This window comes from Peromyscus californicus, unplaced genomic scaffold (genome assembly GCF_007827085.1).
Source record: "Peromyscus californicus insignis strain IS unplaced genomic scaffold, ASM782708v3 Scaffold_7__1_contigs__length_154581171, whole genome shotgun sequence".
In the NCBI taxonomy this organism is placed as follows: Eukaryota; Metazoa; Chordata; class Mammalia; order Rodentia; family Cricetidae; genus Peromyscus; species Peromyscus californicus.
The window spans coordinates 55,218,213-55,231,431 of NW_026294595.1; the positions used below are offsets into that span (position 1 = coordinate 55,218,213).

The 13,219-nt window shown below is 45.3% G+C and overlaps 1 protein-coding gene across 3 annotated transcripts in view; it reads right to left on the minus strand.

The window, feature by feature from the left end:
• Positions 1 to 12,019, minus strand: part of Znf385b (zinc finger protein 385B) — a 407,065-nt gene extending 395,046 nt beyond the window's left edge. For all 3 annotated transcript variants that reach the window (XM_052723003.1, XM_052722998.1, XM_052723006.1), the window contains exon 1: positions 11,904 to 12,019. The gene's annotated coding sequence lies outside the window, so the exon portion shown is untranslated. The remainder of the gene's footprint in view (positions 1 to 11,903) is intronic.
• Between the last annotated feature and the right edge of the window lie 1,200 nt (positions 12,020 to 13,219).

Consider the following 13,219-nt stretch of genomic DNA (forward strand, 5'->3'; position numbering starts at 1 on the left):
TGTCTCTCATCATCCTGAGCTGTTTGGAAGGGCGTCTGCCCATACAGAATCCTGACTCCAATGTGCCTGATCATCATACGGCTTGAAAGGCTTGAAGAAGTGGTGGAGCCGGAGAGGCCCTGCGAGTGGCATGACCTTCCCAATTAGGCACAGGCTCTACAGACTATTAAAACCCATCCTGCAGAGGTGTCCTCAAACCACCTGCATAATTATTCCTAATGGGGCAGTTCAGATGTTTCCTTTGACTTTTTTTTTTCTTAATGTTAGAAAATAAGCTTGCCAGGTGATCAGTAATACACCTCCGAATCTGTAAGGTTTGATGTTGCTATATCCTGGATGTCTGATTCTCTTCTTCCTAGGATCTAGCATGCCCAGGGTACATATAGCTTTGTGCTAATCATCCTCCTTTATCAAAGGACCCTTCAGTTACCACTGAGCCCTCCCTTACAGTATAGAGAAGGAGGTGATATGGGTGAGAGACGAGGCAGACAATGCAGGACTCAATCACAGCATGGCCCTGTATCAAGGAAATGTTAGACCTATGATGCCTCCTGTCCCTGAAAACAAACTGTTAGTTAACAAAACACAACAGGACTGTTGGGTTTCAAAACAGTGGTCAGAGTGAGAGCTGAAACTCAATCATGAATGACCAGTATCACTTGTGCTAATTACTCTAGACATCAACATAAACAGTTCTAGTATTTGAATTGTAAATGGATATACTGAAGTGTGCACCCTGAAGACGTGGGAGAATGGTTACACAGACTGAACGGTCCTTTGATCTTTCAGAAACATGATCTCGATGATCAGCTGTCCCTAAAGATTTGGTTCCCCTTTGCCAGTGCCAGCCCAGAAGATGTCCTGCTGTCCCTTCTCCACCTCAATGCAAGAGGAAGACAACAGACCTAAGAGCCTGCTGAACGCTGAGTGAAGCTGAACCTTGCTTATGTAAGTCCTGCAAGGCAAGGAAATCTCCAAGGACCTGAAGGACTTACAGGGGTCTCTGCCAGGACAGCAGCAGCCTGGATGCGCACTGTCACATCTGGACACTTGGTAGTTATCTTGGGAGCTGTAGGACAGGATGATGATAAGTCAAAAAGAAAGGAGACTGCAGTTTCACTCCCTAAAAACCACAAAGACAGAACAAATGACTGCTCCCAGAATGCTGAGACCGGGAAAGCCTGGAGACATGGGAAGGAAGAGACATTACTAGCAATAGTTCTAGTGGTCTCCATGCCTGTTGAGTGGACTCTGAAGCCCATGTGGTCACCAAAGGCAAAACTCCATATAGCTCTGACTGCAAACTTCATCCAGGCCTGGTTAATTGGCTCCAAGAAGTCAACCAGCTCCTACCATCTTCTTTTGGTTTTAGTGGAGTTTTGGTTTTTCTTTTCTTCTTGAATTTTTTTTTTTTTTTTTTGAGAGAGAGAAACAGACAATGTACATACTCCTCATGGGTGTGTGTAGCTGCATGTGTGGGTGTCAGTACAGGGCATGCACATGTGTGAAGGAACAGGTGTATGGAGGCTAGAGGTGGACACTGGGCACACACACCCCTCCGTTGTCCTTCCCCTTATTTTTTGCCACAAGGTCTCACACTGAACCTGGAGATCAGCACTTCAGCTAGACTTGCTGTCAAAGTTTTAGCAAGACGCAGAGACCTTCCTGCCTTAGAGCACTCACCACTGTACCCAGCTCCTCCCTGCTCACTCTGGAGGCCTGAACGCCAGACCTCAGGCTTACATTGCAAGCACATCGCCGACTGAACCAGCCCCTCAGCCCTTTCACTTAGATTTTGTAGAATTAGATTGGGGCCCTGGAATCCCAGCACCCAGTGTGCGATGCTTACAGAAACACTGAGGCAACGCACACAGCCAGCAGTGTACACTGCTGTAGGGAACTGCAGTGAACTAAAACCCATAAAGGCCAGCGAGCAGTCGATGATGGAGCAAAGACTGCTTGCCAGAACTCACATGGGAAAGGCCCCCGCATGGCTGGCTCTTGGCTCTTGGGTCAAAGTGACGACAGTGTGGTCTGACAGAGCTGAGCTTTTCCTGGACTTTCACTTGGAACCATAAATAATTCCAACAAGTACCCCTAGCTGAGAACCAGCGTTCATCTCCAAGTGTGGCCTGGCGATCCTTCGACCTGGTGAGGCTAACCATGGGGTGAGTAGCTCTGTTCCACCACACGCTCCTCACCATGCTGTGGGCCCTCACCACAATCCCCAGAGCAATAATGTTAACCCACCATGGACACTACCCTTCTGAAACAATAAAAATTAATAATCAACTTTCTTCCTTTTAAGTTTTATCTCAAACATCTTTTTCTCAGCCATGGGAAAATGGGTTGACACAGCTTCAAAAGTGAATAAATACCAAAGGCCAAGCATGGTGGCCCACACCTTTACTCCCAGCACTCAGGAGGCAGAGGCAGGCTGATCTCTGTGAGTTCAAGGCCAGCCTGGTCTGCAGAATGAGCTTCAGAACAGACTGGGCTATGTAGAGAAACCCCTTCTTAGCCATTCCCCCAAAAGATTCTGTCCTTATGAAAGTGAAATTGACTATTAAGAACCATAGGAAGGACATGAGGTATATGAATTTAAGCTCTGGAAATCCCCCGTATAGTCCACCAATGATATCTTTCTCTTATCACTTATTCTGCTTTCTAAATTATAACAACACATAAAATCCAGCTATTAATATAAATGCTGCTCTACCCAGGAGGACTTGGGCGGCCATCCATCAAAATTCAGGTTCCCTGGAAGAGAGCACCAGGAAGTAGATGTGCCCTCGCCCTAGACACACAGACCCTAGCAACATAAACTCCTATTCCTGGACCACTCCTGACTCGTCATTTCCCAACATCCCATGGGTTCACCTAGGGACTAAGTGAGAGAAGCATGGTCATGCAGAAGCTATTAAACCCTTGATCTTTCCTAAAGTTCTAGAACCCACCTGTATTAGCAAAAAAAAAAAAAAAAAAAAAAAAAAAAAAAAAAAATCTACAGGGAGCTTTACAAGGCTACACATTTTTTTTGCCAAGGGTCCTTACAGTGCTTACACTTCTACCTCTCCTTAGGCTCCCATTTCACTGTTCTTCTAAAGCAAACAAGGAAAAGTAGATGAGAAAATACAAAATACATCATTGCTGAGCAGTGGAATTGGGGAGATGGGAGGGGGGCTGGGAAGAGGAGAGGGAGAGGAGTCTGCACCCTATGAGAAAAGATAAAAATAAGAATTTGATTTTTTTAAAAAAAAAACAGCTTGGCAAAATGCTAAGTGAGTTTCAAACAGAAACTCAAGCCTTCGGGGTTATAAAAGTTCCTTTGGCAAAGAAGTCAGGTACCTGCATGGTACCTGATACTAATAACAAGCTGCATGATGTGCAATTATGGCTACCTTCATGAATACTATGGATGCCAAGAATTTTGCTAAGCACATTATGTTGTACTGTCTAAAAATAATTCCATGGGAGTATTTTTCATTGTTTCTTAGATTTGGGAAGCTAAAGACATAAGAACATTAAGTAATATTAAGTCAATATTACACAGCTAATAAATGAAAGTTCCAGAAGTGACAGTCACAAAGTCTGATCTAGGATATAAACTCAAGCTTTGGGCTATTCTCGTTCCCATCTTCAAAGTGCAACACAAATGAGGATTAAGTGCCTTTCCAGGGCTCCGGCATATGAAATCAACTGACTTGAATAAAAATATTTCCTGCAAATAAAATAAAAAAGCCCCATATACATATATATACATATTTATACACATATATTTATTTTGTATATATAAACAGTGAGATCTCATGATTTGTGTGTCATTATTCTAAATATCAGACTTTCATAGCATATAAGATAATCCCCCCCCAAAGCCTGTGAGGGAAAGTTTTCCACTCCCAAACCATCACATTCTAAGTACATACACATACACACACTTACAATAAGAAGTTTAGAATCTAATGTTGATACCAGTAAGCACTATCTATCATTACCTGTACTGCTCAATGTCCTTAGGCTCTGATTTTAAATATACAGAATTTTCAGTGTTTCATTTTTCTATTTATCAAAGAGAATTTTGTACAAAGGTTACTTTTAACCCTAAAGACACCATGACTTAATGGTCACCTGCCTAACTGGTCATTTCCACACCCTTTTCTGACATGTCAAAGAAACAACAATTTGTTAAACCTGAAAAGAACTGGACTTTGAGCCATGTTTGGAAATCAGTGTAAGCTGACCAAGTGTCCAGGCTTGGGGGTACAAAACCTTACTTCATAGGTTAAGCATGAGACAGACCTCTTAGGGAAAACACATCAAACATCACAGCTTTCTGTAGAATTTCACACTAGTTTACTCAAGTAAAGAGTTACAAGAATGAGTTCAGCACTTCTCACAACACTCTTCAGTGGAGCCCAATGTACTTTTTCATATCCTATCTCATCTTCTTAATTGTGTTTTTCTAAAAACCTATACACCACAATGTGGAAATAAATAATGGGCTGTTAGTTTGCACTTAGCTGAAAACATTTGTCCTGACTAAAAAGTTACCAGAGTGGAACTTTGTATTCCAACTGACAAAAGGGTCACATAGCATCCCTCATATTCATGGCCACACAACATCCCTAATAATCACTGTCATATAGCATCCCTGATCATCATGATTATACAGCATCCCTGATAATCATGGTCACATAACATTCCTGATAATCACATCCTGCCACCTCTGCCAGGCTCACTAAGATTACAAAATATCTTTTTTTATTTATTCTCAAATGTATGAAGAAGAAAGAGTGGAATATCAGTCCCCAGTTACTATTGGTTCTGTCCATTTATCTAAGCTTTGTTTTGCTGATATAATGATAACATAACAGCATAATGGCTATTCAGAATCCCAGCCAAAAAGAGGGGGGGAATGTTGATTGGCTTTAGCATAGGACAGAATATCTCTGTGCGTGCTTTTTTATTTTTAAATTCCATTTCCTATTATAAACTCAGAAATGTAAATGCTTTGCACATTCATATTTATTACCAAAATAAAATGCTCTCTCAGGCCCATGAATTTCAATCCTTTTTATTTGTTGATGATAGAACTGTCTTTATTAAAGAGCTAAGTCATTTTTCATAAAGTAGGTAAAAAAAAGTCTAGCCATCCTTCTGTATCAGTTTATAAGTATTTTAATCTATCTCTGCTATTTACGAGATCATAGAGTTGATGTGGCACCAAATGAATCAAATACCAAAGGGTGGTTGAATTTTTATTACTATATATGCCTTCCCCATTTTTTTCACTGCCTTCTGAGAAACATGCTCATAAATTTCTTTTCAAACTGATCACACTGGGCTAAACCTCTTGAAGCTGAATGAGGAGAGAGGGTAGTGTTGACTAGGCTAACCCTTAGTGGATGAGGGCCTTCAAGTTGCACTCCTGGGATTGGCAGGGTGAACAGTTTGCCTTAGAAAAATACAATGTATTCTCAGCCGCCATATGACACCCTCTCTACCTGCCAGAAGATGCAGTGTTCCACTCAGGCTGGAGACTAAAATCACTCTGGGAGATTTTTTAAAATACTGATAAGCATTTTTATTGTTCAAGTTCCTTGAAGTGATTTTTAGTGTGCACCTAAGGATTACAAAACCTGAATTAGAGATGCAGGGAACAGCCGTTTTCTTAAGAAATACAAATATGTCAGGTCTAGTCATGCCAGCTATGTGGGAGGATGAGGCAGGAGGATTCCAAGTTCAAGACCAGCCTATGCAACTTAGTGAGACCCTGTCTCAAAATAAAACAGTAAAAAGAGGGGGCTGACAAAATGGCTCAATGGGTAAAAGGCACCTGCTACTAAACCTGGAACCCTGAATTCAATTCCTGTACCCCACGTAGTAGAAAAGAAGGGGAGAAGCCATTTCCACAAGTTGTCCTTTAAGTGCCACATGCCCACCCTCATGCACACAATAAATTAATTAAATGTAATAAAGATAATAATAAAATTTTAAAAAAATAAAAGGGGCTGGAGCGGTAACTCAGCAATAGATCTCTTTCTTAGTGTAAGTGAAGATCTAGATTCAGATCCCTAATACTGAAAAAAAATGTTTAAAGAAAGCAGCCAGTCAGTGGGCACTCGGGAAGCAGAGGCAGGCGAATCTCTGTGAGTTCAAGGCCAGCCTGGTCGACAGAGCAAGTTCCAGGACAGAAACCCTGTCTCAAAAAACCGAGAGAGAGAGAGAGAGAGAGAGAGAGAGAGAGAGAGAGAGAGAGAGACAGAGACAGAGACAGACAGAGACAGAGACAGAGACACAGAGACACAGAGAGAGACAGAGACAGACAGACAGAGAGAGACAGAGACAGACAGAGAGAGAGACAAACAAAGAGAGAGAAGAGAAGAGAAGAAAGGAAGGAAGGAAAGAGGGAGGGCGGGAGGGAGGGAAGGGGAGAGAGAGAGAAAAGAAAGAAAGAAAGAAAGAAAGAAAGAAAGAAAGAAAGAAAGAAAGAAAGAAAGAAAGAAAGAAAGAAAGAAAAAGAAAAGAGAAGAAAAGAAGTAAGGCAAGCAAACAATGAATTGTTTCCAACAATAGAAGCTCAAGTTGTTTAGCTGGAACAGGACCATGATGCAAGAACACAGGCAGAAACACACACCAGCTTGAGCAGATCAGCAAGCCCGTTTCTTTGCCCAGCCCAGCATTTGCCTGCCACCCCAAGGGAAGGAAGATCCACATGGTGTCTGCCTTGGTCCTGAAGCAGACCCAAGAAGTTTTGTCACCTACACCTTCGACTGACAGGGGATGGAGGAACCCAGAAAGAAAACCGTTTTGTCTGGGGTCTCCCACTGGCAACCAAGACAAATGGAGAGCTCACGTCTCCTGTGCCCTGAAAACGTCTGGATAGGGTAGAAGAACGGGTGGGGCAGCGAGTCCGCCCAGGCACCTGAAGAGAATTTCAGGAGAGGGTGGGGAGGGAGAAGGAGAGAGAGTGTGTGCACAAAGACAAGGAGGGGGATCAATGCAGAGTAAGAAAGAAAGTGAGCCAGGATGTGCAGCCCTGGGAAAATGAGGCATGTGTAACACAGCACTATTATCTGGCCCGAGAAAACCGGCAATGGGGTCAAGTCCAGTTGCAATAATGTAGCACCAAAATCACAGGGGAACGCCCACCCCCTCCACTCATCCTTGGGACACATATCCATATCTGTCCTTTCCTGACAGGAAGTAGTATGGAAGCAAGCACCAACTGTACAGTCACCAAGAGAGAGGCAGTCACTGCTCGAGACTCCCAAGCCTGTTTACCACCACCTTCGGCCTCCATGGGGAAAGCGTGGCTCTAGGACCAGCTTCTTCCACACTCCCTGGGAGTCTGTGAGAGATGCAGAATCATGGGCCTCATCCAAGTCCCTGCTCAACCAGAATCTACACTCAATAACATTTACGTTTATGTGCATATTCAAGTTTATGAAGCACAGCCTCTACTCTAAGAACCAAATTGAAGTGTTTAAATAATATCAGTTATATAAACTGAGACTCCAGAACCAGGAAGAACTTCATCCAACTAGTTTCATTATCTACTGATGTCCTATGAGAGGCCAGGCCCCTGGCTAAGTATTTTCAGGAAATGACGGGCTAAGGTGAGGCCAGGTTACTGTAGAGCTCTTAAGTACAAATGCAGAAAACACATAATTGACTGGCACTTCAGAGAAGTGAAATCGAAGGTAATAGAGTTTGCTGGAGTCAGAGCTGGAGTTCAAAAGGAGATCGAGAACATGCAGCAACTGCCCTGACTCTCAGACAGGTGGAAGTGGCCGTATGGGAATGAAAGGTCTGTTCGGAATGGAGGGGACAGCATGAGCACAGAGGTGCAGGCCAGAGCCCTGCTGTGGGTTAAGACAGCCATCGCCTTCAGCACAGGGCAGGTCACACCGTGGCAAGGAAGCACCTGACTACACCTCGGAGGACTAAAACGGAGGAGCTCCAAGCCAGTGGGGTTGCTGGGGCCCCGTTTCTACCACGTAAGACGACATTTTAGCAGTGGGTTCCAACTGAAAATTCGATTTCCAATTGAAAATTTTTCAGCCTATCACTGAACATCAGCAGAGGCTTTCAAAATTCTCAGCCAAGGCTGGGCCTAGCACAGGGCAGATTCAATTAATAAATAAGTCAACGAGGTCAGAGCTCAACCTACGGGCAGCAAAGGATCTCGCTCTGAGAGCAGAGGTTTGTGTTACTGGGTACTGCAGAGGAGTCGACTAGTGAGAACCTTTTAGACAGCTTGTTCTCCCAAAGTAAGTATGAAATGCAGTAGGGACGGGAGAGACAAGAGATGGCAGACTAATCAGCGAGGGTGGTAGTCTCTAGAAAAAGATGAGCTTAAACAAAGGCAGCAGCCACACTGAGAACACGAGGATGAGACTCTGGAGAGGCACTGTGGAGAGGGAAACCGGGGCTGTTTGTGAATTACGTGTGGAAAGGAAAGGTATGGGGAGGTTTTGGGTGCTTGGGAGAAAGGTGAAAATTGACACAAAGTCACCCCTGCTCATTTAAAAGAAAGATGGTGCTTAGAGCGTAAGTTTAGTTTTAGAAAACAGACGGAAGACTTAAGGCACCTGAGAGCCGCGCAAGGCCCTCTCTGGGGTTTCACAGTGTAAATATGAAGCTCAGGAGGCATGCAGAACTATGATGTCATTTTAGGGAGAAATAATCTAGAATAATAAAGGACAATGTTGGATAAAATCTACAAAAAAAAAGAGAAGATAACCTACAAATCAAAGAAAATCAAGAGAAAGCATTAGATTTAAAAAAAAACTAACAATAAAGAAGAAAGTTTGGGTAAATTCATCATATTGAGATCCATGGGGAACAGAGACAAAAATGTGGAAACGGTAAAGAATAATGAATGGTGTGTAGAGGGGGTGATAATAAAAACAAGCAAACAGAAGTCAGGAAATTTCAACGCACAAACACTGTCATTTCATGTAGATAGATAGACAGACAGACAGACAGCTGTCATTGGAAGTCAGGCAGTCATGGGCTTGCTCAACAATACCTTGTCCTTGAGGATTATAAGGAATACCTGTTTTATGCTGAATTTGCAATTGAGAACAAAATTGATAAAAAAAAAAAAGCCTTACTAATGTGTCCATATCCTTATCAGTTTTAATAACTTTTGGTATCCCCATATAGGAGAAAAATTTCAGGCAATGAGCAATTGCATGTTTGGTGGCTTCTCCAGATTGTGCACTGGCCATCAAAAATCCTGAATTAAGTATCAATTGTCACATGCATCTATTTACATACACTGCTTTTCCATTAGATGAGCCATCAGTAAACACTAAAGCAGCATCCTTTACTGGAGTTTGCATTACTAATTTAGGAAAAATAAAAGAATTCATCTGAGCAAATTGTAATAATTGACCAGCAGGAGAATGATTATCAATTTGACCCAAAAATTGAGTAAAAGCAATAGCCCAAGAATCATTATTCAATAACCAATCAACTTGCTGTTTAATAAATAGAACATTTATTACATTTTGTTCCTTTCCAAAATAGCTTCTAGACTCAAGCCTGTTCCATTTTACTGTGGTTGGTGCTTCTGGTGGCTATCACCGGACAAAACTGTTAAGGTCCATCAGAGCAACTGGACTCTCTGTGGAACACCAGCCCTGTTGTACATTTCTTCAGCTGTTCCCCATGATCCCTTCACATCTTTAAAACCATTATCACCTGGGTGACTCTTAAATTACAAAATTTAGCTGCCAGAGCAAGGTGCATACTTGTGTATAAAAGCATTGAGGTGCAGCTTTAATATTTTATTAAATAAACAGTGTTTTTAAATCCTAAAAAAAAAAAGAAGTTCAGGCAGTAACATTTTCAAACTCAGTCAGGAGGAGAACGGAAAAGCAGAGTTGGGATGTCTTGCTCATGGTACCCAACACCACCCAGCAGTATTCTATGTAGATGTTCATCCCTCGGAGTCGTTTGTTTTGATGGATTCCCTTTACTCCCAGAGCCAGGACATTTGATCATCATACAACAGTCCCACTTTGTGACGATATCTTCCAACTGCTGTCGGGTCTCATTATTTGCTGTGCTTGGGTGCCAAGCACTAACCACACTTCTGTCTCTAATTTGACTGAGGAGGAAATGCCTCCATTTGGTTTCTCTCTGACTCAGTTCAAAGAGACAAACTGTTTTCTTTGGTCCTGGGGATCTGTACGTTGTTAAAATGCTGTAAGCTATCAACATTGTTTTTCTTAATATCAATGATAGTGGTTGTTAGGCCCCTTTTAAATCATTTACCTATGTAACCGGAACATAATATTATGCAAATGAGATGCTTCAGGGCTTATACTGCAAAACATTGGTATCACCAGCCCTATGCCAGCAAGGGCAGCGATGCTTCCTTGTTTTGGAGAGTTCACCTTTCCAAAAGCATTTACTACAAACGCGCCCATGAGAGGTCAAGGAGATTTACAAGAATAGCTTATTTGATTTGTGGTTTTCACCTTAAACTTCCTCAAATCACTTTCGCAGATGGGTAAAAGTGTATTTGATGAATCCACAAATACCTGACTACTGAAAAATATAAAATCTGAACAACCAATGCTTTGTCCAAATAAACATATTTTCACTATATATACATACATATATATGTGTATATATATATATATATATATACATACATACATGTATCAAGTAGCCAAAATTGCAAGCCAGTATTTTACATTCTAAGGACATTCATCTATGACAGGAAAGGACAGCCCATACGCAATGCACACATATTAAAATACTATTGAAGGATTACGGAAACAGGAAAAAGCAGACCCCAAAACACTGAGGGGAGATAGGTGGAGCCTAAACGTTTGAGATGGGCTCAGTAACTTTCTGAAACGCTTCCCCTCTCATTTAATAAACACATTTCTCAGCCCTTCCTAAATTGTATGGACGCTGCCAGTCTAGCCCACAATACAAGTGTTTTTGTTCCATTTGGACATCTATTTTCCCTGTATCTTGCTTGCTTCATTGTGACAAAGTTTGCAATAGCCTCCGTGTACTGCGCATCAGATAAGCAAAGCCAGAGAGAAACACCAACCTCCTCTCTATATGAAAATGTTTCCAAATCCAGGAACTTTTGAGGCCATTCCAAAATTGTTTGTTTGTGCTCATGGGGGCAGGGGCATTTTATTTTCCTTGAAGGACCCAGGACATTCGCCATCAGCGTGTCCTCCAGAGCCATAGGAAGCAAAGCATGAGCGACCTCCGTCTAGCCTTCCCCTCATCCCAAGGCCCTCACACAGCCGAGGCAAAACAGATGGTCCTCCCCCTCCCTTTTCCCTCCTCCCTTCCGCCGTCCCGCAGAGTCCTCCCACCCTGAGCTGACACCTTCACCAGCTCTCACTAGCCCAGGCTGCCCTTTGCAGCTCCTAACAAGTTCAAACTTTGGGCATCTGCTCTTAAACCTCACCATCCACCTATCTCCTGGTCTTTTCTCTGCAGAATGCCCTTGGGACCCTAAGCTTCCACCGTCATCCTCCCCTCACACCTCGGTACCCAAATTACTCATTTCCCTCTAGCAAAAAAAAGGAGTCTGCAAACCCCGGAGTTCCGGGGGCAGAGGCGCTGCCGCTGACCCCTGCGAGGCTCTCCTCGTCCCCTATCCTTCTCTACGCGCCCCTTCCGTCCAGGCTTATCCTAGCCCACCCTGGGGACTCCGTGCTCGTCCAGCTTCCCCAACCTACTCCTTGACTCGAGGGGCTGGCGGGAGCCTCGCCTCTGCGGCCGGGGCAGCGGCCAGGAGCCCGCCTCTACAAGTGGGGCGGCGGGACGGAGCGCAAACTCCATGGTTCGCCTGGGCGGAGGCGGTGGGGACCGGCGCGGACGCGGCGACGACGCGGGGCGGCTCGCCCCAAGCTTACCTCTGCGCGCGGGCGGCGGGTGCGCTGGGACAGCGGCTCCCGAGGCCGGGGGGCTGTGGCCGGTGCCTGGGAGGCGGCGCTCCCGCCAGGGCTGCGCTGGGGTTTCGCGCAGACGCTCTCCCGCGGTCTGCGGCAGCCCGGGGCGGTGGCGCCGGCGACAGCTCTGCGCCGCGGCCCCCGGAACTGTCCGACCCAGCGGGAGCGCGGGCTGAGCGGCCGGTAGCGGGCTCCACGCTCGGCGCCTGCGCGCCCGGCCTCGCCCAGGTAAGGGGCGTGTGCCCGAGTCCTCGCGGGCCACCGGGACCGGCGTGAGGACCGGCCGGGTGCGCTTGGCACGGGATGCTGCGGCCGGGGGGTGAACGCCACGGAGACGCCCGGGGGCGGCGCAGCCTCGGAGCCCGCCTGGCCACCGGGTCCCACGCGCCCCTCAGCCTCCAGCAGAGGTCAGGGTGTGTGCGGGGGGCGGAGTGGGGGGGCTGGCGGTAAGGTTCCCCAAGCCGGGATGCCAAACCTCGCGCGTAGGGGGCGGGGGCCGACGTGTCACCTATTGGCCAAGCGGACTGAAACTCTTCTCGGAGATGCTCGCCACCAAGTATTGGCTCCTGCCCGTGCGTGCAGCTCGGGGCTAGCTGGCGGGCGACACGGAGCAGCCTCCCCGCGTGGGCCCAGGGCTTCGCAGCCCAGCGCGAACCCGCGAGGCTCGTGCGCAGGGGAGGGGCTCGCTTGCCTCCCACTGCCAGGCCTCGTTGATTGAAGTTTCAAAAACTAAACCGTGTCAGGGGTTCCCCCGGTGTAAGCCATCTTCTGAAAATAGTGCAGACACAGCCAGGGCGCTTGCTTCGGCGACGGAAAGCACTTCAAAGAAAACACTGCGGGGGGAGGAAACATAATTTTAAGGGCTCAGTCTTCTGAGATGACTTCTTTGGGAAGAAATTCAAGGGTAACAAATGACAAGGGAGCCCTGTTAGGCAGCGGAGAAAAAAAAAAAATTAACCTAGATGACTTGACTTTGAAATATATTTCTTTGGATCTTGTCTCAGATGATTGACACTAAGGCCATAAATAATTAATCCAGCAGCTGTTAATGTCTTGGCATAGTGTCCAGAGTAAATACCTTCGAGTCCAGCCAAAGCCAGTGCTGCTTCCGGGGTGGGTTTGAGATCTGACGTACACACACTCACCGCATTCTAGAGCCTTCTGAAGGAGCAGCTTGCGTGTTTTTTTTTTTAAATCCACCTTGGAATGTCAGGTTATTGCAGGCGCCAGCGCACCTGAGGTAACCAGCGTGAGAAGGGACATTAATCTGACTGATGGTC